Genomic DNA, 21,326 nt, shown 5'->3' on the forward strand with positions numbered 1-21,326 from the left:
GATTTGCTGTGTGTCCTCAAGCACGTCTTCCACCCTCTCTGAACCACATTTTAAGCTCTCCACGTGTATTAACTCATTTAATCCTCTTGATAACTTGTAGGAAACAGATCCCATTATCTCCACTTGACAAATGAGGAAACTGAGGCCAAGGTCACATTTAAGGGGTGGAAAGGACTAGTCTTTCCAGGCTCACCTTCCCCCTTTGGGCTTGTAATAAGTCATAACGGGTCTGGGTTATGTGAACCCCATTTTCTGAATGGAAGAACTGAGTTCCAGAGGACGGTGCCCCGGGGTCACACAGTGAGTCGAGGGGCAACCCGATCCTGGTGACCAGCCCCCAAGGACTAGACTCACCCCATCAGGGTCTTGTTCTGCTGGCCCCAGGATGGACTTCACCCACCAGACACTGAGCCTTTTGCTTCCCTGCTCAAGATTCCCCACGCTGGCCTGACGGAGAAATCTGCCGCCACCCCAGGTGCCCCCAGAGGCTGCGTGCTTGGGTGACGTAAGCCCTTGTGTTTACAAGCCTCATTGCTCAACAGGCCCTGCCTACTGCCGCACCAAGAACGCTCAGCCTCCCCTCCAACGAGGGTCTGACGGGCCCGCAACGACTAGGGCTCAGAGGCTACCAGCACGCCCCGTGGTCCTGCACCAGGGAGAGCCCAGAAGCCGGGTTCCACCTGACACCACCCACAATGCCCCCTACCGGCTACCGTCCCCCCCTAGGTGTCTGTCAGAGCCTGGGGTGAGGAAGGGTCTCAAACAAGGCAGCCAGGAGTCAAATCCAACCCGCAGATGTGTTCAGTGTGACCCCCTGGCATTTTGCTTTGTTGTGTGTGTGGTTTTTTTCCCTAATGAACTTATTGCCAACATTTAAAAATCAGGAGACTTCACATCAAAATTCCAATTTTCAGCTTCTCTTTTAAAACCAGAATCCGTGGGCTGGGCCTCTGTGGCTGTAAGTGTGGGCAGGAACCAGGCGGGGGCTGTGGAGGAACAGGCTCTTTCCTACCCGGATGCACACCGTCCTCTGCCCCCAAACTGCTTTCAAAAAATCCCTTCTCCCAGCCTCTGCAGCTTCTCCTTGGCCCCATTTTCAGGAGCAGAAAACCGAGGCAACTTGCCCAAAGGGGGTCCCAATGTCGTTCCTTTGATGGAGAATGGTCAAAGGTGTTCGCAGGAGGTAGAAATCAGCCTGCAGGTAGAAACAAAAGGCTGAAAGAGGAACCATCAGAGATGGTCCATGGAGCCGGTCTCTAGTGGATCTGGAATGGGGGGCCTGCAGGGGGCGGGCTTTGGTTCCTGTTCTGTACCCTCCTGGCTGGGACACTCCAGTGTGTCCTCTAGACCTCAGGCCCTGGTCTACAGAACGGGATAATAATACCCCTCTGTCTTGGGGCATTCTGAGCCAGCAGTTCCCCTCCCACTGGCCCACTGTGACACATGGGAATGCATCCCCTTAGTCCCCCCAGAGGGCCTGACCCTGGTAAGTCATGGAAGCCTCACAAAGTAGGCTAATGGGAAACAGGTCCAGAGAGGGTTAGGACCTTCCCCTAGATCACAGGGAACCAGTAAAAGAGCCAGACTGAAAAGCCAGGTCCCTGATTCCAAGATTTTCCCCACTACGCCTCCTCTTTAAAGCTTCACTTTCCCCATCTACCAACTGGGGCTGAAATTAGATCCCTGAGAGCTGCCAAGCCAAATATCCTGGGATCCAGGGTTTTGGAGTCCTGGGAGATGCTCAGGGCTGGCTCATGAAACTTGTCTGTTCATATGCTGCCACCATGTGGTGGGCTCTGGGAATGCAAGAGTGATTTAAGTGAATCCTCTTGCTTTGGGATGCAGAGGTGGGCACTATGGCTATGAGAGATATTCACAGGACAGGAGAGGCTACTGAAAGAAATAAAAATGTCCAACGAACCAATGTCTACAGACAAAAGGTGCTCATTTTCACTTAGTCATTCATCAAATAGTTTTTGGCATCTATGGTGGCTCATGCTATAGAAACATATTCACGAACAAGACAGAGTGATGCCTGTTGACATTCTCCTTGGAGAAGACAAACAAGAAACAAGATAAATGAGTAACGTGTACATTGTGTTAGATCCCGGTAAACACCCTGGAGAAAAATATAGCAGAGGAGGGGAATGAGGAATGCGGGAGAGGGGGTGGGGGGCTGGCGTGGATTTTTGACTTTAGAGTGGTCAGAGGAAGGGGGAATGGTAGGTGCAAAGGTCCTCACGTAGGAGCATGCCTGGCCCATGCAGTTGCTGTGGGTGGAGTAGGTGGACAGTAGGAGGAAATTATTTCAGAAATCATAAGGGCCAGGGGTGCCTGGATGGCTCAGTCGGTTAAGCGTCTGACTTCGGTTCAGGTCATGATCTTGGGTCCCGGGTCATGATCTTGGAGCCCATGCATTGGGCTCCCCGCTCAGCAGGAGTCTGCTTGTCCCTCTCCCTCTGCCCCTCCCCCTACCTGTGGTCTCTATCTCTCAAATAAATAAATATTTTTTAAAAAAAAAGAAACCAAGAAATAGTCGGGGCCATATCCCCCAGGGCTTTGTGGGGCACTGAATAGACTTTGGCTTTTACTCCACGTTAGCTGGGAGCCATGGAGAGTTCTGAGCAGAAGAGGAACAGGATCTGACTTGGGTTCTAACGGAATCCCTCTGGCTGCAAGTCGAGGAGGGTGGACGCTACTAGCAGCCAAGAGGAAGCGAGGAGCCCAGGGAGAAGGTAACCGCAGTCCATGCAAGCAGCTGATGGGAGACTCCAGCAGCAGGGTGGCCGTGGAGGTGGTGAGAGAAGGGGTCAGATTCTGAATCTGTTTTGAAAGTAGAACTTTCAGGATTTGCTGATAGATCCAGTTACAAGACAGCCACACTTCATATGGACCGCTCCGTAGCCATTTAAAGGGATAAGGTATGTGACTACCAGAAGCACCAGCCCCCAAAAGAAAGAAGTAGATAAATCAGGTGATGTCAAAATTAAAAACTTCTGTGCAGCCAAGGGAAAAATCAATAGAGTGGAAAGTCAGCCCTAAGGAATGGGAGAAAATACTTGTAAATCATGTATCTGATACGTTAATATCCAGAATATGTAAGGAACTCCCACAACTCAACAACAGAGAAACAACACAATTAAAAATAGGGAAAGGACTTGAATAGACATTTCTCCAAAGAAGGTATGTGAATGGCTAATAAGCACGTGAAAAGATGCTCAGTCACTGATCGTTAGGGAGATACAAATCCAAACCACCATGAGAGACCACCCCACACCCACTAGGATGGCTACTCTCAAGAAAAATAGGAAATAAGTGTTGGTGAAGATACAGAGAAAATGTTGGTGGGAATGCAAACTGGTGCAGCCACTGTTGGGAAACAGTATGGCAGTTCCTCAAAAAATTAAAAATATGAACTACCATATGATCCGGTAATTCCACTTCTAGCTGTATACCCAAAAGAACTGAAAGCAGGGTTTTGACGTTATACATTCACACCCATGCTCACAGCAGCATTATTCACAAGGGCCAAAAATGTGGAAGCAACCCAAGTGTCCATCGATGTATAAATGGATAAACAAAATATGGTCTATACATACGACAATTATTCAGCCTTTAAAGGGAAGGAAATTCAGATATACCACAACATGGATGAGCCTTGAGGATGCGATACTAAGTGAAATAAACCACGCTCAAAAGGACAATTACCATATGATTCCACTTAGATGAGGTCCCAAGAGCAGTCAAATTCACAAAGACAGAAAGTAACATGGTGGATGCCAGGGGTCAGGGGAGAAGGGAGTGGGGAGCTGTTTAATGGGGACAGAGTTTCCATCTGGGATGATGAGAAGCTTCTGGAGATGGATGGTGGTGATGGCTGTAGTACAGTATGAATATACGTAATGAACTGTACATTTACAAATAAGATGGAAAAAATAATTAAGATGGTAAATTTCACGTTATCTGAATTTTACAATTTAAAAAAAAGGAGGGGGGGCTGCCTGGGTGGCTCAGTGGTTAAGCAACTGCCTTCAGCTCAGGTCATGATCCCAGGGTCCTGGGATCGAGTCCCACATCGGGCTCCCCCTGCTCTGCGGGGAGTCTGCTTCTCCCTCTGCCTCTGCCTGCCACTCCCCCTGCTTGTGCTCTCTCTCTCTCTCTCTCTCTCTTTGTCAAATAAATAAATAAAATCTTTAAAAGAAAAAAAAAAGGACAAGGCAGATCTTCATATGTCAACACGGAGAGGTGCCCATGGTGCGGGAAGGCAAACACTCTTACAAACTTCTAGTGGCCGTGTGAAGTGGTAGAACCTCTAGTTGTAGTTTGGCCCAGAAACATCATTGGGCCCAGAAATGCTGGGCATTTATACTACAAAGATACAGCTGCACAAAGAAAAATGGACATGGCAATAGCAGGAGCCTGTGGACAGCATCAGTGGCTACCATCACCGGGGAATACTATGCCGCTGCTGAGCATGAGGGATGAAGAAGAGGCTGAGGGAGGGGATCCAGACCCACACCGTCCCATAGAACTTTCTGGGATGATGGCAATGTTCGACATCTGTGCTGTGTCATATGGGACCTACTAGCCACCCATGGCCAGTAAGCAATTGAGGCTAGTGTGATGGAGGAAATGAATTTTGTATTTTATTCCATTTAAGTTAAATGTAAACAGCCTCCTGTGCTTAGTGGGTACCGTACGGAACAACACACATCTGGAGCCAAGATCTAACATTAAGAGGAAAAAGCCAAGTGCAGGCCGGAATGTGTGGTGTGCAAACCCCCACAGAACTGAGAGGAGATGCAGGACTTCACTCATGTGTGTGTTTCAGAAGGTTTCTCCCAATGAAAGGGCCCCAAGAAACCGGCGACCAGGGGCAGCCTAGGGCCCGGGGTGCTCTGAATATGTTGTGTGATAACACACCCCAGAACTTAGTGGCCTAATACAACTGCCATTTGGTTTGCTCCCAATCCTGTGGATCAGAAATCTGGGCAACTTGTCTCTGCCCAGTGCTGGCTGCTGGCTGGAACGTCCGAGGTGACTCCTTTACCCCCGTGTGTGACATCTCAGCTAGACGGCCCGATGGGTTGATGGCCAGCCGGAGCATATGTCCGCCGGCTTCGTCCTCGGTCCCGCGGTTCCCCACTATGTCGTTTCTCCCTCCCCACGTGGTCCTCCCAGCGCAGTAGCCACACCTCTCGTACGGCAGCTGGCTTCCCCGGAGCGCAGACATGAAAAATGCTCGGCCTTCTTTAGGCTTAAGTCCAAAACCGACACCACCATTCATCCTATTGGCGGGAGCCACTAAAGTGAGTCTTCCACGGGAAGAGGGCTGGGGACTGACGTGGGAAGTGGGAGGAGGACCTACATTTTTTTTTTTTCTAACTTTAAAACGTTCACGACGGATATGTGTTACCTTATTATCTGTTTGAGTTTAGAAAGTCATACATTGCCTGGTCCTGTCTCCACACTTTTGCTTGTGCTGTTCCCTCTACTTCAACACCCTTCCCTTCCACCTGCAGCTGAGACGATGCCTGGAGAAACTTGCCCTGAGCGCCCAAGTCAAATGACTCCCTGTTTCCTCTGCACTCCCCACAGTTTGTGCCTCTAGAATCCCATTCTGCCCCTACTGGAGTTAGTTTCGGGTAATCGGCCTCTCCCAGCAGCCCCTTAAGGTCAGCCTAATCTAGGTCACGTACACACACACACAGTGAAATGATGTAGGTGCTCAGTGATTTGGGGGCCCAACCACTTGCCTGACCCACAATCTCCTCACCCCACTAGGCCTTTGCAGGCATCTGTGGGTGCACTATCCAAAATCGCCGCCAGGTGGCAGGAGAGCCCAGCCTCCAACCTCCCCAGTGCCTGTCTAAGGGGGGAAAGCCCCCACAGGTTGGAAAGCTGAGAGGTCACAGAGGCCAGGACAGGGGGCCCCAAGGCCAGCTTTGAAGATAAATTGCCCATCCTTGTTGCCCATTCCCCTCCCCAACTTCAAAATTTGCCTCCCCCTCAAGCAAACTGACTTTAATCAGAGGCAAACCAGCTACTGGTAGATGCAAACAAGCTGGAACCACCTACGAAATCTTGCACGGAGCAAAAGACACCAGACACAAAAGAATATGCCCTGCATGCTTCCTTGTATATGAAAATTTAGAAAAATAGGCAAAATTCATCTATGGCAGGAAACAGCAGAACAGTGGCTGCCTCAAACTGGGGGATGGGCAGGCTCAAATGGGGAAACATGAGGGTACTTTCTGGGGTGATGGTAATGTTCTGTATTAGTTTCCTAGGGCTGCCATGATAAAACGCCACCACGAACTACGTGGGTTAAAACAACGTGTTCCAAGTCTGAAGTCTGAAATCAGGGCCACGCTCCTTCCAAAGGCTCTGGGGAAGAATCCTTCCTTGCCTCTTCCAACTAATGGTGGTTACCAGCAATTCTTGGCATTCCTGGGCTTGACACTGCATCCCTCCAATCTCTGTGTCTGTCTCTGCATGGCCTTCTTCCCCCTATGTGTGCCCGTGTCCAAATCTCCTTCTCCTTTCTCTCATAAAGACGCCAGTCGTTAGATTTAGGGTCCACCCTAATCCTGGATGATCTTATCTTAACTCGGTTACATCTGCAAGACCCTATTTCCAAATCAGGTCACATTCACAATTACCAAGAGTCAGGACTTGAACATTTCTCTCTGAGGGACTCGATTCAAACCCACTTAATGTTCTCTATCTTGGAAAGAGTTTGGGCAACACAGGTAGATGCACTTACCAAAAATAATCAAAAGTACACCTAAGATTTGTGCATTTCACTGCATATGTTTTCAAGACAGAAACAAAGATTGAACTCTAGCTGATGATAGGCACGCTGAAGTGTTTAGGGGTGAGGTGTGCTGGGGTCTGCACTCACAGTATTTAGTTGTCCTGGCTTTCTTAATTGGGAACGATTCCTCGGTCTTTCTTATTCATGACCTTGACACTTTTGAAGAGGACAGACTGGTTGTTTTGCAGAATGTCCCTCCCATGGCTCTGTCTGAAGTTACTCATGGTTAGACTCAGGCTCTGCACCTTTGTCAGGAACCGCCCAAGTGGTGGTATGTTTGTCCTCCTCAGTGCTTGCCATCGGGAGACACCCAAGAGCCATTGACCCCTTACTAGTGATGTCAATATTGATCACGTGGTCAAGATGATGTCAGCCAGGTCTCACCACTGTGAAGTTACTGTATTTTCTCTTTATAATGAGAAGTAGCTTGTGGGGAGATATTTTTAAACCACCTAACTATTTTGTTAATCCTCCAAAGTTCACTAACTTTTCACAGTCTGATTTTCACGTTTTAACATCACATATGATGTCTGCCTCAGTCTATTGCTACGTAATAAATGACCCCAAAACATAGCAGATTAAGGCAATAATCATTCATTTTTTCATCTGGAGTTTGACTGGAAGGTTCTGGCTTGGGCTGTCTCAGGAGGTCAGGATGTCAGCTGGGGCTGCCATTATCTGAAAGCTCAAAGGTGCTGGGGCATCGGCAGCCAGGAGGAATATAATGTGAGCCGTACATGAGAACCACATGCTTAACTTTTAGTTCTCCAGCAGGCACAGTTTAAAAAGTAGAAAGAGATAGGGGCAAAATTCATTTTTGTAATATACTGTATTTAATTCAATGGAACTCAAATCGCATTTCAACACGTTCTCAATATGAAAAATTATTGATGTATCTGACATCTCTTTTTCAGTGTGTATTTCTCACAGCACGTTCCGATTTGGACTGGCCATAGCCAGCACTAAACAGCCATGGGTGGCTAGTGACTTGTGTGGGACAGCTCAGCACAGAGGCACCTGCTTCCAAGATGACTCGCTCACAGGGCTGTTAAGGGATTCCTCGGTCCCCCAACACGTGGCCCTGTTTGTCCGGATGCCTGAGTGTCCCCATGACACGGAAGCTGTCTTCCCCTAGAGAGAGTTATGGCAGAGAATGGCAAGGAGAAAGGAAATACCTGCCTTTTACTGACCTTGTTCTCTGACACAGCATAGATTCTGCCATATTCTACCCATCCGAATGGGATCACTGAGTCCAGCCCCCACGCAAGGGAAAGTGAATGAGAGTCCACCTCTTGACAAGAATGGAGATAAGACAGTAAGTCAAAGAATTGGTGGGCATATCTTAAAATCACCATACTCCCACTTTATTTGTTTATTCATTTATATCAGGAGAGACCCGTGGATTTTATGTTAGCCGAGGGGTAATAAATCCATCACTACCGTTACTTATTTTGATGCTCAAAGTGACCCAGATTCGGCCAGTCTAAGTCACCTTTTACTGGCTCCTGGGTCTTTCCACCATGTCCCCATCATTCTCTGGGCATTCCCTTATTTCTGGGACAAGATGTTCCAGGCTCCATTTCTACTTGTCTTAACCCAGCCCTGGTTCCTTTTACAGGAGAATGGTATTTTGAAACCAGAATCTGGGTGCTGTCCAGCTTTTTGATTTTTACCAACCTCACAGGCGTAAAGGGATATTTCCTGGTTGTTTTCATTCGCATATCCTATTACTAATGAGTTTGAGCCTGCTTCATTTGCTGGTAGTTTTCCTCTTCTGTCAATTGCTCTCCACATCCATTGTCCCTTTTCCTTGGGGGATGCTGTCTTTTCCGCTGTTGTCTATTTGCAAGTTTCCTGTATATTCTAAGCATGGCAATTTTAGACACTGCAATGTCTTCACACTCTTGACACCTGCCTATTTACTCTGTCCGTGGTATCCTTTGGCCAGAATTCCTTAATTTTGATATTATCAGGGTAATGCAAAAAAAAAAATGTTTTTTGCCTTTTATACATTTGTGGGGTTTTTTTGTTGTGGTAAAATACAGATAACATAAAATTTACCATTTTAGTGGTTTTTAAGGGTACAATTCAGTGACATTAACTATAATCACAGAGTTGTGCAACCATCACCACCATCCATCTCTGGAACTTTCTCATCTCCCCAAATGGAAACTCTGTCGTCCTCCTGCCCCAGCCTCTGGAAACCTCTATTCCACTTTCTGTCTCTATGGACGTGATGCTCTGGGTACCTCAAATAAGTGGAACTGTACAATATTTGTCCTTTTGTGTCTGGCTTGCTTCCCCTGGATAATGCCTTCAAGGTTCATCCATGTTGTAGCCTGTGTCAGAATTCCACTTCTTTTTAAGGCTAAATAATATCCTATCATTCAGATAAACCACATTTTGTGCATCCATCCACCTGTCAACGGATATCTGCATTGTTTTCGCCTTCTGGTTGTGGTGAATGATGCTGCTGGGAACAGGTGTATGAGAATCTGAGTTCATTTTCAATTCTTTTAGGGATAAACCTAGAAGTGGAATTGCGGATCATATGGTAATTCTATGTTTTCACTTTCCCAGGAAGCGCCAAACTGCTTTCCACACAAGCTGTCCTGTTTTGCATTCCCACCAGCACTGAGCAAGTTTCCAGTGTCCCCACATGCTCACCGGAACAGGTTATTTTCCATTCTGTTTTTTTATGAGAGCCATCCTATGCGGTGCGAAGTGGTATCCCCTTGTATCTCCCTAATGACACTGAGCATCATTTCATGTGTACACTGGCCATCTGAAGGGTTTTTGTTTTTTTTTTTTTTTAGAGGGGGGGAAGATGTCTATTCAGGTTCCTTGACCGTTTCTGAATCAGGTTCTTTATGCTTGTGCTTTTGAAACTGACTTAATTTAAAAAGTCCTTTCTCACCTCTAGGCATAGAGTGACCTTCTGACTATTCTTTTACTAATGGGAGAGTGCTTTTTTGGAGTAAAATATATATAATATTTATCATTTTAACCATTTGTAAGTGTACAATGCAGTGGTATTAATTACATTCACAGTATCTTGTACCCATCACCACTGTCAATACCCAAAATTTTCCATCGTTCCCAACATAAACTCTGTCCCTATTAAACAATAACTCCCAGTCCTCCCCCTCCCCAGCTTCTAGCAGTCACCATCCTACTTTCTGTCCATATGAATCTGCCTATCATTGTTCTTCCGTGTCTGGTTTATTTCCCTTAGCATAACACTTTCAGGATCTCTCCACCTTGTAGCATGTGTCAAAATCTCTTTCCCTTTTTTTTTTTTTTTTTAAGATTTTATTTAGAGAGAGAGAAAGAGAGCACGTGCACATGCATGCAGGGGGAGCGAGAGAGGGAGAGAGGGAGAATTTCAAGCAGACTCTGCACTAAGCACAGAGCCTGACGCGGGGCTCAATCCCACGACCCATGAGATCACAACCTGAACCGAAACCAAGAGTCAGATGCCTAACCAAAGGAGCCACCCAGGCGCCCCCAGATTAGTTATTGGAGGAACATCGAGTACCTATGATGTGGTTGATTGAGAATCTCATCCAGGCACCAAAATACACCAAGCCCTGAGTCCTGCCCTCACGGGGCTGACACTCTAGTGGCCGGGCAGGTGGGGGGACACAACAGACAAACATGCGTATGGGATAATTTCAGGTATTGATAATACTATAAAGGAAAATAAAGCAGAAGTTGGATCTGTGTGGGTGGCAGCATTATTAGAGGGTGTCTCTGAGGAGGTCTGAGCAGAGGCCAGAAGGAGCGGCATCCTGTGTATATAGAATGCACGTAAAATAGCAGTGGAAGATCCTGACACATAGTAAATGCTCAACTAATGGTGGTTCACAGTTCTATCCCAGAGATATGTTTCCAGTTTTGCTGAGTGGCACAAGCCCTGGGCTACTGTAACATTTCCTCCTCCCTTGCTCCCTCCAGCTTAGAGGGGGCAAGGACTTCTGATGCAAATTTCTGAGCTTTTTCACACCCTCTTTTTTGACTTTTGGGCTCCTCCACCATCCCTGTCACCAGTTCCCCGTTGGAAAGTCTCTCTGTTTAAATGCACAGTGGTTTCCTTTCCTGCCACAAGGAAGGGATCTGAGAGCAAACTGGAAGGTAAGCCGCGTGGTAGGCTTTTGCAGCCCTTTCCCCCTTCTTGAAGCTAAAACCGGGTGGGCTTAGATAGGAGAGGCAGCTGGGGGCTGGGGACCAGGGCTGCTTTTGTCCTAGCTCTGCATTTTGTCAGCTCTGCAAACTTCATCAAGTCACGTCCCCTCCCTGAAGCCTATTTTCTCACCTGTCCTGTGGGAGAAAGGATTGCACTCATTGATACACGGTGTTCTGAGGACTGGATAGGGTGGCACGGACAGCCGCAACCTTAAGAAAGAATAGTAAAGAGGAGACTTCCCCTACAGGCCGAAAAAGGCACATGCCAGTATAATAAAAACAGTGGGGTGCTGGCCCACAGAGACGCAAGCCAACGAGGGAACGCAGGGGGGCTGGAGCCGACCACAGTTGTCTAAGAACCTCAGTGCATGGAACCACAGCCTGCCGGGGAAAGGAGAGATGGTCCAGGAGATGCTGTTGGGAAACTGGCCCCGAACAAAACTGCAAACAAAGGCAGACTCTTCACGTGGATTAAAGTCTTAATACAAAGGGAGAAACCATGAAATTAGTCAAGTTATAGACACATGGTGGAATATTGCTCAGCCATAAAAAAGGAATGAGCTTTGGGGGTGCCTGGGTGGCTCAGTCATTTGAGCCCTATACACTCGGAGGGGCATCTGCTTGAGATTCTCTCCCTCTGCCCCTCCCCCCACATGCTCACGTGCTCTCTCTCTGTCCCAAATAAATAAATATTAAAAAAAAACTAATCTAATGAATGAATTCTCTCATCAAATCCTCATGAGACATCCATAAGGTGGACCCATGGGTCCATATGTTATAGAAGAAACTGAGGCTCAGAAAAAGTCCCAACTCGGCCCACGCTCACCTAGCTAGTAAGTAGTGAAGCTGGAATTCGAACCCAGGCCGCCTCCTCACCTTGGTGCCTTCCTTCCAAATCTCTCCTTGCTCTGTGGCTTCCCACACTACGCTCACAGCCACCCTGAATCTCTCTGGTTCTGGAAATTCCCAGTGCCTCGCCAAGCTGGGCTGCAGTTTCATTTTGTGCCAGGAGGTGTCACCAGAGAATCCTTGGTGGCCACAGTCCGCTGTCAGCGCCCCAGAGCATTAATGTGCCATCGTTTATCTCATTACCTTTAAGGAGAGTTCCAAGTTTCTCCTCCACAGACCAAGGTGCAGCTATATCCTAGCACCTGTGGTCATGAGCTCTGAGGTGAGAATTTCTCTGGGAATGGATTTCTAGAAATGGAGTTGCAAAGATCAGTGAAAATCTTTAAATTGCACAGACTCCATGAACTTGCTCAGCCTGGTTTACAGCTGAGGAGGGTGGGGCCCACAGAGGGCACATGGGTTACCCAGGAGCCTTCGGCAAGTTAGTACAAGGGCCAGGTCTGAAACTGGCTCTTCTGGCCACAGATTTTTCCACTACACTTGGTCAGATGCTCCCACCTCAGCACAAGGGCAGTCTGTACACTTTTATACGTGTACGGACCTGTGTCTGACCGTTCCTTCTGTCATTCAATCATCTGTTCACTCACTTAACAACTGCACTGGTGAGATACCAGATCCACACTGTTCAAGAATGGCTCAAATAACAAGTGTTTCCTAGACAAGAAAATCATTTATCTTCCTCTCTTACATTAATCTGAAGGAAAGCAGTCCAGGGTTGGATGGTGGCTTTATGGTATCAGGGACCCAGACTCTTTCTTTCTTCTTTTTTTTTTTTTTAAAGATTTTATTTATTTGTTTGTTTGTTTAGAGAGCACAAGTGGGGGGAAGGGCAGAGGGAGAGGGAGGATCTCAAGCAGACTCCACGCTGAGCACAGAGCCCAACGTGGGGCTCCATCTCACAACCCTGAGATCATGACCTGAGCCGAAATCAAGAGTCAGATGCTCAACCAACTGAGCCACCCAGGCGCCCCGGGACCCAGACTCTTTCTATCTTATAACTCATCCATCTTCGACTGGCAGCTTCCATCTCATGGCCCAATGTGGCTACTCTAACATTGCCATCACATCTACATTCCTGCCAGTGGGAAGTGGAGAAAAGGAAGCAGAAGTCAATCTCTTTAAGGGCACAAACCAGAATGTCTTGTGCCGCTTCCGCTCTTATTCGATTCGCCAGAATTAGTCACATGTCCTATACTGCTGCAAGAGAGGCTGGAACAGCAGTCTGTTGCTAATATAGCTGGGCAGCTGTGTTATCTGCTAAAACTCGGGGTTTATAACCAATGAATATATTGTCCACCCTCTGCCACCCATATTTTTGTGAGCACCTACCACGTGTAAGAGAAGTCGCAGCAGACTAGAAATAGCCCAGACTTTGGAATTTGATTCATCTTGGGTTGAATCGCAATTCTGCCTTTCCCAGCTGTGTGTCATGACCTCTCTGAGCCTTAGTGTCCTCATTTATAACATGCAGATAAGAGAAGAAGTATGCTCATGCCACGTGAGAGCACTGGGCCCAGCATATAGTTGGCACCAAAGGAACGGCAGCTGCTTTTCCAATGAACTAGACCCTGAGCTGGGGTCCTAGGGGCCAGAGGTGACTCAGCAGAGGCCCTGCCCTTGATTCCAGTGGAGAGACATTCCCGGGCAGCCTCCTGTAAATAAAAGCCCAGAGACTGGTGAGCACATAATCCCAATGCGTCAATTGTGCATGAGTCAGAAGCAGTTATGCCCACAAGTCATAAAGTAGCAGCCGGACCCAAGATAACTGGCATCCTTCCAATCCCACACCCCCAACCCTGTTTTACAGAAATGCAAACAGAGCTGAGGGAAGAGCTGTGACCACAGCGTGACTCCACAGTTTTATTTTATCAGTCTCCTCCTAATAGGACACGTGGGTTAGTTCCAGTTCGGAGCGATCGTAAACAGCCTTGGCTGGGCCTCCCTACGCCTATAGGCGTGGGGGTTTTCCAGGATAGCTGGAGAGAAATAGAATTGCTGGGGTGAACTGGAAGCCCACAGGGTGCTCCGATGGCAGCAAAGGGAGGTGTCTCTCCCCAGTTTACTTGCAGATCAGAGTTTCTCAACCTCAGCACTATTGACATTTTGGTCGGAGAATTCTCTGTCCTGTGCATGGTAGGACATTTAGCAGCGTCCCTAGCTTCTCTACCCATGAGATGACAATAGCATATTACCACCCCCAAGTTGTGACAACCACAAATGTCTCAAGACATTGTCAAATGTCCCATAGGGGTCAAAAGCATCCCCAGTTGAAAACCACTACTTGAGATATACAGAGCCTACAAGTAGGAAGTCTAAGCACAGAGGCTTTAAGCAGATGTATGGATGTTCATGATTTTCTTCTCTTTGGGCAGGCACACATTTTTTCCCTTTGGAAGGGGTACAATGACCTTGGTAGTCACTAAAGATTTCAGGTCATATGGGTGCAATTAGTGGTATTTGGATATGGACAATAGAAATTATAACCTTCTGCGAACGTTAAATTTCCTCATTTTGAAACCTGTTTCAAACCTGTGGCCATGTATGAGAATGTCCTTATTCTTAGGAAACACACACTGAAGTATTTAAGGGTAAAAGGACATCGCATCTATAACTGACTCTCAAAATGGTTCAGAAAATTTATACACACAGAGAGAAAATGACAAATCAAGTGTAACAAAATGTTGATGATTGGGAGATCTGAGGGAAGGAGGTACGGAAGCTTACTGCTCCTTGCAACTTCTCTGTAAAATTAAAGTTATCTTAGAAATTACGATTTTAAAAGGATCTTGTCATACTCACCTATGTTTTATTCTAGTTTTTAAAACATGGCTTTAATCTTTTATTCCCTGGACTCCAAATTACTCCTGTTCCCGGAATAGTACACCGAGTGCATTCACACCTCACGGCCCTTGATCTTGCCACACCTGCTGCCGAACATACCGCCCCTCACCCTTTCTCCCTGATGAAATCTTACTCATCTTGGGGCAAGTTAACTTTTCTGAGCCTCAGTTTTTTTTCCTGTAAAATGAGGCCAAAGAGCAAGTGTACTTAAAAGATCCAGCACACAGAAATAGCCACTTTCAAACACCAGTCCCCCACCGTTTCTCCCCAATCCCACCCTGATCTTGATCCCTACACTCTGCAAGTAAGAAAGAGGTAAAATAAAAAGAGAGGACGTATTGGTTTCCTATAACTGTAAAGTCCAGAAGACGATCACACACAGTTCAGGTAAGGTTTGCTCTGGGTATTTACTTAATGCCAATAACAATAGCTAAAATGTATTGCCAGGCACTCTTCTAACCACAATGTATTTATTAGCTTACCTTCACAATGACCTCGCAAAGCAGGCATAATCTTATTATCCCCATTTTCCACATTAGGAAACTGACATCCTGCGAGAATAAATAATTTGCCCATGGTCACACAGCACACAAGTGGTAGGGCTGAGACATAAACCTATGTCTGCCTGACTGGAAAGGGAGGACCACTTTCAGGTAAGGCTTGATCCAGCCACTCAAAGATCTCACCAAGGACCTGGTTTCTCTTGGTCTTTCCTCTCTGCCTGCTCCAGGGAATGCACCCTAAAGATGACCCCTTCATGCTGCCAGCAGAGTCTGATGAGACTTGCTTTCTCATTCACATCCAATGGGGGGAAAGCATCTGTGTCCCAAGATGCTTGGATTCCTGGATCCATGAAATGCCATGGCAGGATCCTGAAATTCACTCTGATTGGGCCATCTGAAGTCACACACCCATCTCCGAACCAATCACCATGTCCAGGTGGCTGGACAAAGTCGCTTGGCTTATATTAAAGAAATGGAGTCCATCCCATACAAACCACAAGCTGAGAAAGCAGGCAAGAGAGATTTCCTCCAAAAATTCGGAGCATTGTTTCCATGAAGGAGGGGGAATGGGCATGGGCATCCAGAAGCAGATGTCTCCATCCCCATGACTCACACATACAATAAAACATTTTAAAATGTAGAGAAAAAGGAAGGCTTAGTTAAGGGATGGTTGTGCCATAGCACAGGCATGCACCACTGGTCGGTGTAGTCTGGCCATGACCCTCCAGGGAAGGAGGGCTTCCTGTCCATAGCCATGCCCTGTGGTGGTGGCAGGGTCAGGAGGCAGGTACCTTCAGGGTGTTGGCAAACAGCCTGGAGCAGGCCAGAGCACAGCATGGGGCATTTCCTTCTGGGTAGGAGGCCCTACTGGGAACAGGGGAAATGGGAAGGAGATGTTCCCATAGACTGACTTAGGGAGCAAGCAGCCCGGCTGGGCACACAGAGCCTCTAGGGGTAGCGGGATAGCTGGCATCCTGACCGCACTGCAGCCCCCCCCCCCTTGTCTCTGAGACTCTTCTCACAGCCAGGAAACTCTGACGCCCTTGGTCCTTCCGCTAGGCTATGACCTGGAACTTTTAAGGTCCCTGTGGGCCCCAAGTCTACTTTTTCTTAACAGCCCATACATTCAGTCAATCATTAAAGCTAGTAAGGCTCCTTCCCACCTCAGGGCTTTTGCACTGGCTTTTGGCTCTATCTGGAACGCTATTCCCCTACAGTCTCATATGGCTCCCTCCATCCCCTCCTTTAGTCTGCTCACCTTCTATCTTTAGTTTATCACCTTCTCAGTGAGGCATTCCCTGGCTACCCTCGTTAACTACTCAACCTGCTCTCCATCCTCCCAGCTTCCAATCCTCCTTACCCTGCTTTGTTGTTGTTGTTGTTGTTTTTCCAAAGCAGCCATCACCCCCTAGCATGTCAGCATAGTTTAGTCCTTAGTGATTATTGTCCACCTCCCTTCCCACCCCCCAGGTGTCAACTCCAGGAGGCAGAGATTTTTGTCTTCTTTCTTTCCTGTTACATTTCTAGTACCTAGAGCAGGCCCTGCCTTGTAATACATGCTCAATAAATATTTGCTGGGCGAATAAATGAATTGTAAAAATTAAAATGAGAGTGGAGCTCATTTTTGCAGTCAATTTGTGTTGTGCGGAGCCTACGTAAATATGCCTGAGGCAGGATCTTCAACATTCTGCTCAACACAGGGCGCTGTGTGTCACTAAGGAACATCTCTCAGGAGTGAGACTCTGTTCCCCACAGGTCCCTCAGCCCACAGCACAGGGCCAGCTCGGAGCAGACGCTGAAAACGTTCACCCAGCATAAGCGCACTCGGATGAAGAGGATGCATAAAGAGGTGGGAGAAAGAGGTCCGCTGGCACAAGCCCCTGTCGCAGCCTCCCTTGACCTCCAGCCCCCTCACCCATCATCCCTGTGGACGCTTCTCACTCATCGCCCTTCCCACCAGGTTCACCCCATTCTAGTCGACCTCCTCTCGGCGGCTAGGGGGAGCTTCTCAAAGCACAAATTGGACCTTCAACTCTGCGGGGCACCCTGGTGCTGCCCTTGGAAAGGTCCAGATTCCTATGTAGGGCACCAAGCATGGCCCAAGCCCCCATGGATCTTACTTTTCTCTACAACTCTCCTCTCCTGCTATACTCCAGCCTCGCCAATTGTTGTTTTTTTTTTCTTCAATTGAGTAAAACAATCTCTCACCCCTGGGTCTGTGCGCATGCTAGTCCCTGTGTCTGGAAGACCCTCATACCTCACCTGACTCCCTTTCCCCAGCCAGTTCTTACTTTACTTCAGTTGTCAGCTCAGGTAGCTCCTCCTCCAGGAAGCCATCCCTGATTTCTTACCCTGAGGTAGGTAGCCATTACGTATGCATTCCCATAGCTCTCTGTTTGCCTCTTTCATTCACGCATTAACTCAACATTTATTTGGCCTAAGTAATGCATAATGATCTGGCTCCCTCATACCTCTCTGATCCCACCTTCCCCCTTTCTTCCTCTCACCCTCTGCTCCAGCTACATAAGCCTCCTTGCTGTCCGTTGAGCACACACCAAGTATGGTCCTGCCTCAGGGCCTCTGCACATCTTCTCTGGGTATCCTCACTTCCTTCAGGTCCCTGCTTAATTGCCACCTCCTCAGAGAGGCCTTCCTGACACCTCTGCTCCTCATCTGATAAAGCACTCCCTGTCATTCTCCACCCATCTCTGCAGCCTGCTTCACTTCTCCACATCATTGGTCCTTACCTGAAATTAGATTATCTTTTTGCTGCTGTACCATCAGCATTTCGCACAGTATCTGGCCTACAGCAATTCTCAGTAAAGATCTGATGAATAAATGAATGGAGCAATCCAGATCAACATGATCGTAACTTGAGGCAAGCCAGCAGGGGCTCCATCCCCCAACACTGTGACACCTCGGGGGTGTCCATCATGGGCAGCTTTGCAGCCTGAGTCTCAGAGCCAGGAGGAACCAGAGAAGAGAGACCTAAAGGAGGAGAAGGAGCCAGGCACATGCCTCTCCAGGGAGACCGTTCACCAGGAAGCAGGTACAGCGAGTGCAAAGGCCCTGTGGCAGGATGACAGTGGGAGATGTCAGGAGACAAGGCTGGAGAGTCAGCAGGGCCCAGATCAGCAGGATCTTCAATGTCAGATGAGGGTGTGGATCTCATCCCAACACCTTCATAGTCAAGTGTAACACACAGGAGAGGCGACGAACATTTCTGCAGTGTCTCCTGCCTGCCAGGTAGCCTACCTGTTCACTGTGAATCTTACTAAAGCCTATGAAGCATTCTTTTTCCATTTAACGAAGGAAAATGGACCTACATAGGCTCAGAAACAGAGGTGTGAGACTCCAAGTTTCGAAGGCTGGGCTCCTTCCGTTGCCCATCACTGACTTTGACCTCTGCCCCGCCCACCCATCCCCATCTTAGGTGTGTGATTCTGCCTCTTCCCTCCTTTCTGGATTTGCTCTAACTTGGTGACCAAACGCGCATGTCATTCTCAAGGCCAGAAAAACAACTCGACACCCACTTGACATCTCTGCTCGGAACATCCAGCATGCATCTCACACGCAATATGCCCAAAACAGAACTGCTGGTCTCCCCCCTTCCCCAAACGTGCTCCCACTGTGTTCTCCCCCAGCTCAGTCAACAGCACCCCCATCCTCCCAGTGGCTCAGGCCAGGAACCTGGAAGTCATCCTCGACTTCCATTTCCCTCACCCCCCCATCTCATCGACCAGCAAAGCCTCGCCGCTCTGCCTTCAAAAGCACATCCAGAATCAAGCACTTCCCCCACATCCACGATCACCCCGGTCTAACCCTCCATCCGCTCCTACCTGAGCCATCACTGTCACCTCCTCCTGGTGTCCTGCCTCGGCACGGTCCCCTGAGTTCATTCCTTGCGGGCAGCCAGAGAGACCCTATTAAAATGTAAAGTCAAGGGGCGCCTGGGTGGCTCAGACGGTTAGGCGTCTGCCTTTGGCTCAGGTCATGATCCCGGGGTCCTGGGATCGAGTCCCGCATCGGGCTCCCTGCTCCTTGGGAGCCTGCTTCTCCCTCTGCCTTTCTCTCTCTCTCTCTCTCTCTCATGAATAAATAAATAAAATCTTTAAAAATAAATAAATAAAATGTAAAGTCAAGGTCACTGCACAACTCTTTACCAGAACTGCCCCACAGAACTTTCTGTGATGATGGACATGTTCTACATCTGTACTGTCCAGTTCGCTTGCCACCTGCCACAGGTGACTTGAAATGTGCTAGTGTAACTGAAGGGCTGAATTTTTAATCCTACTTAAACAGCCACACTCTGTTGGCAAGGCTGTGGGGAACAAGCACTCTTGAACACAGCTGTGGGAGTATATATTAGCATGTGATTCTAATCCCGCTATCCACCTACCTAATGATGGTTTGTCTATATCTACCAAACTGACAAAGGCATTTAACATTTATCACAGCGATCCCACTTCAAGAGTGTGTCCTCTTGATCTACCTTCACATGCCACACTGACATCACATAAAAAGTTTACAACATCTAAAGACAGGAAACAACCAATAGGCAACTAGTTAAATGAATTATTTTTACCTGTTTCTTGTCTGTCCCTCTTGCAACTCTGAGGACAGGGCCCTCACATGTCTTGTTTGCTGCTGTACCATCAGCATTTCACACAGTATCTGGCCCACAGCAATTCTCAGTAAAGATCTGATGAATAAATGAATGGAGCAATCCAGATCAACATGATACTGACTTGAGGCAAAGCCAGCAGGGGCTCCATCCCCCAACACTGTGACACACAATGGAATACCATGAAGTTGTAAAAAAAAAAAAAAGAAAAGAAAAGAAAAGAAAAAAACAAGGAAATATGACACCTAGGGCACAAAGAAAGAAAAAAACACAAAAACTGGACTTCATCGAAAGTAAAAACATTTCTTTAAAAGTAAAAACATTTTTGTGCATCAAAGGACATTATGCAAAAAGTGAAAACAAAATGAGAAACAATATTTGCAAATCATATATCTGATAAGAGTCCAGTGTCCAGAACACATAAAGAACTCTTACAATTCAACAATAAAAGACAAACAATCCAATTATTAAATGCGCAAAGGATTTGAATGAAAGCATCGGGCTGAGCCTTAATTCACTTCAGCAAGCGTTTACTGAGTTTCTACCATGTGCCCTATGCTGATCCAGACATGGGGATTCAGCTGTGAACAAAGCACGTCCCGGCCCTCAGGAACTGGTTTTCTGCTGGGTGACACATGAACTGCAAGTTCATTGCCCATGACAAGCGCTGTGAACACCAAACATGATGATGTCACAGTGACTGGAGGAGGGAGCAACTCTGAGCAGAGAAGTCAGGAGGGGACTCTGAGGAGGCAACATCACTGGTTATTAGGAGTCAATGAAAGGCTGTTGACTCGCTCTTGGCCCGGGGTCTGACGGATACTAAGCGCTCCCCAAATCTTACAGTGACGCTTAAGGTCATTCTCATCAGTTTACTGTCCTCTCCCTCTAGAGAACAGGAGGTCCTGGGGCTCGGGCTCGCGGGCGCTCAACACCAGCTGGCACACAGTAGGCGGACGCACGGTCCTCGTAACCTCTGCACGCGGTAGGGCTCGAGAGGCTAGCCCAGGCAGAGGGGGCCCCAGCCAGGGAGCACTGTTCGAAGTGTCCACCAAGCCCTGGCTCCCTGGCCCCGGCCCGGCGCCCTCCACTCGCGCTCCTCGCACACAGGAGGCGCTTGACAGTGCGTGCTGAAGAAACGCGTTTCTGGGTCCGGCGGCGCACGACCTCGGCCCATTGCACAGGCCGGTAAACCGAGCGCGAGGTGGGCGGTGCCGCGCCGGCTATTCCTGGGGGGCCGGCGGGGGGCCCGGGTCGGGGGCGGATCGCTGCGGGGAGGGACGTGCCGCCGCCCCACCCTTCCGTGCCCAGCTGCAACCAGGGGCGTTCCTGCCCCCCGGCGCCGCGGTTGGCTGCGGCTCGGCGGCCGCTGATTGGCCAGCGCGGCCGCGGCGCGGTTCCCGATTGGCTGTGACGCGCGGCCGGGCGAGGCCCCCGCTTGCGCCTC

At 48.3% G+C, this 21,326-nt stretch overlaps 1 long non-coding RNA gene across 1 annotated transcript; it reads right to left on the minus strand.

The window, feature by feature from the left end:
• Positions 1–974: 974 nt before the first annotated feature.
• On the minus strand, positions 975–21,310 carry LOC141371016 (uncharacterized). Its single transcript, XR_012375618.1, has 4 exons — positions 20,425–21,310; positions 19,841–19,957; positions 19,095–19,178; positions 975–1,195 (listed from the first exon to the last, which is right to left on the minus strand). It is a non-coding gene; the product is annotated as an uncharacterized lncRNA (long non-coding RNA).
• Between the last annotated feature and the right edge of the window lie 16 nt (positions 21,311–21,326).

The sequence above is a fragment of the Callorhinus ursinus genome, unplaced genomic scaffold (assembly GCF_003265705.2).
Source record: "Callorhinus ursinus isolate GAN/ISIS: 27379988/994484 unplaced genomic scaffold, GSC_fseal_2.0 scaffold53, whole genome shotgun sequence".
NCBI classification, from domain to species: domain Eukaryota; kingdom Metazoa; phylum Chordata; class Mammalia; order Carnivora; family Otariidae; genus Callorhinus; species Callorhinus ursinus.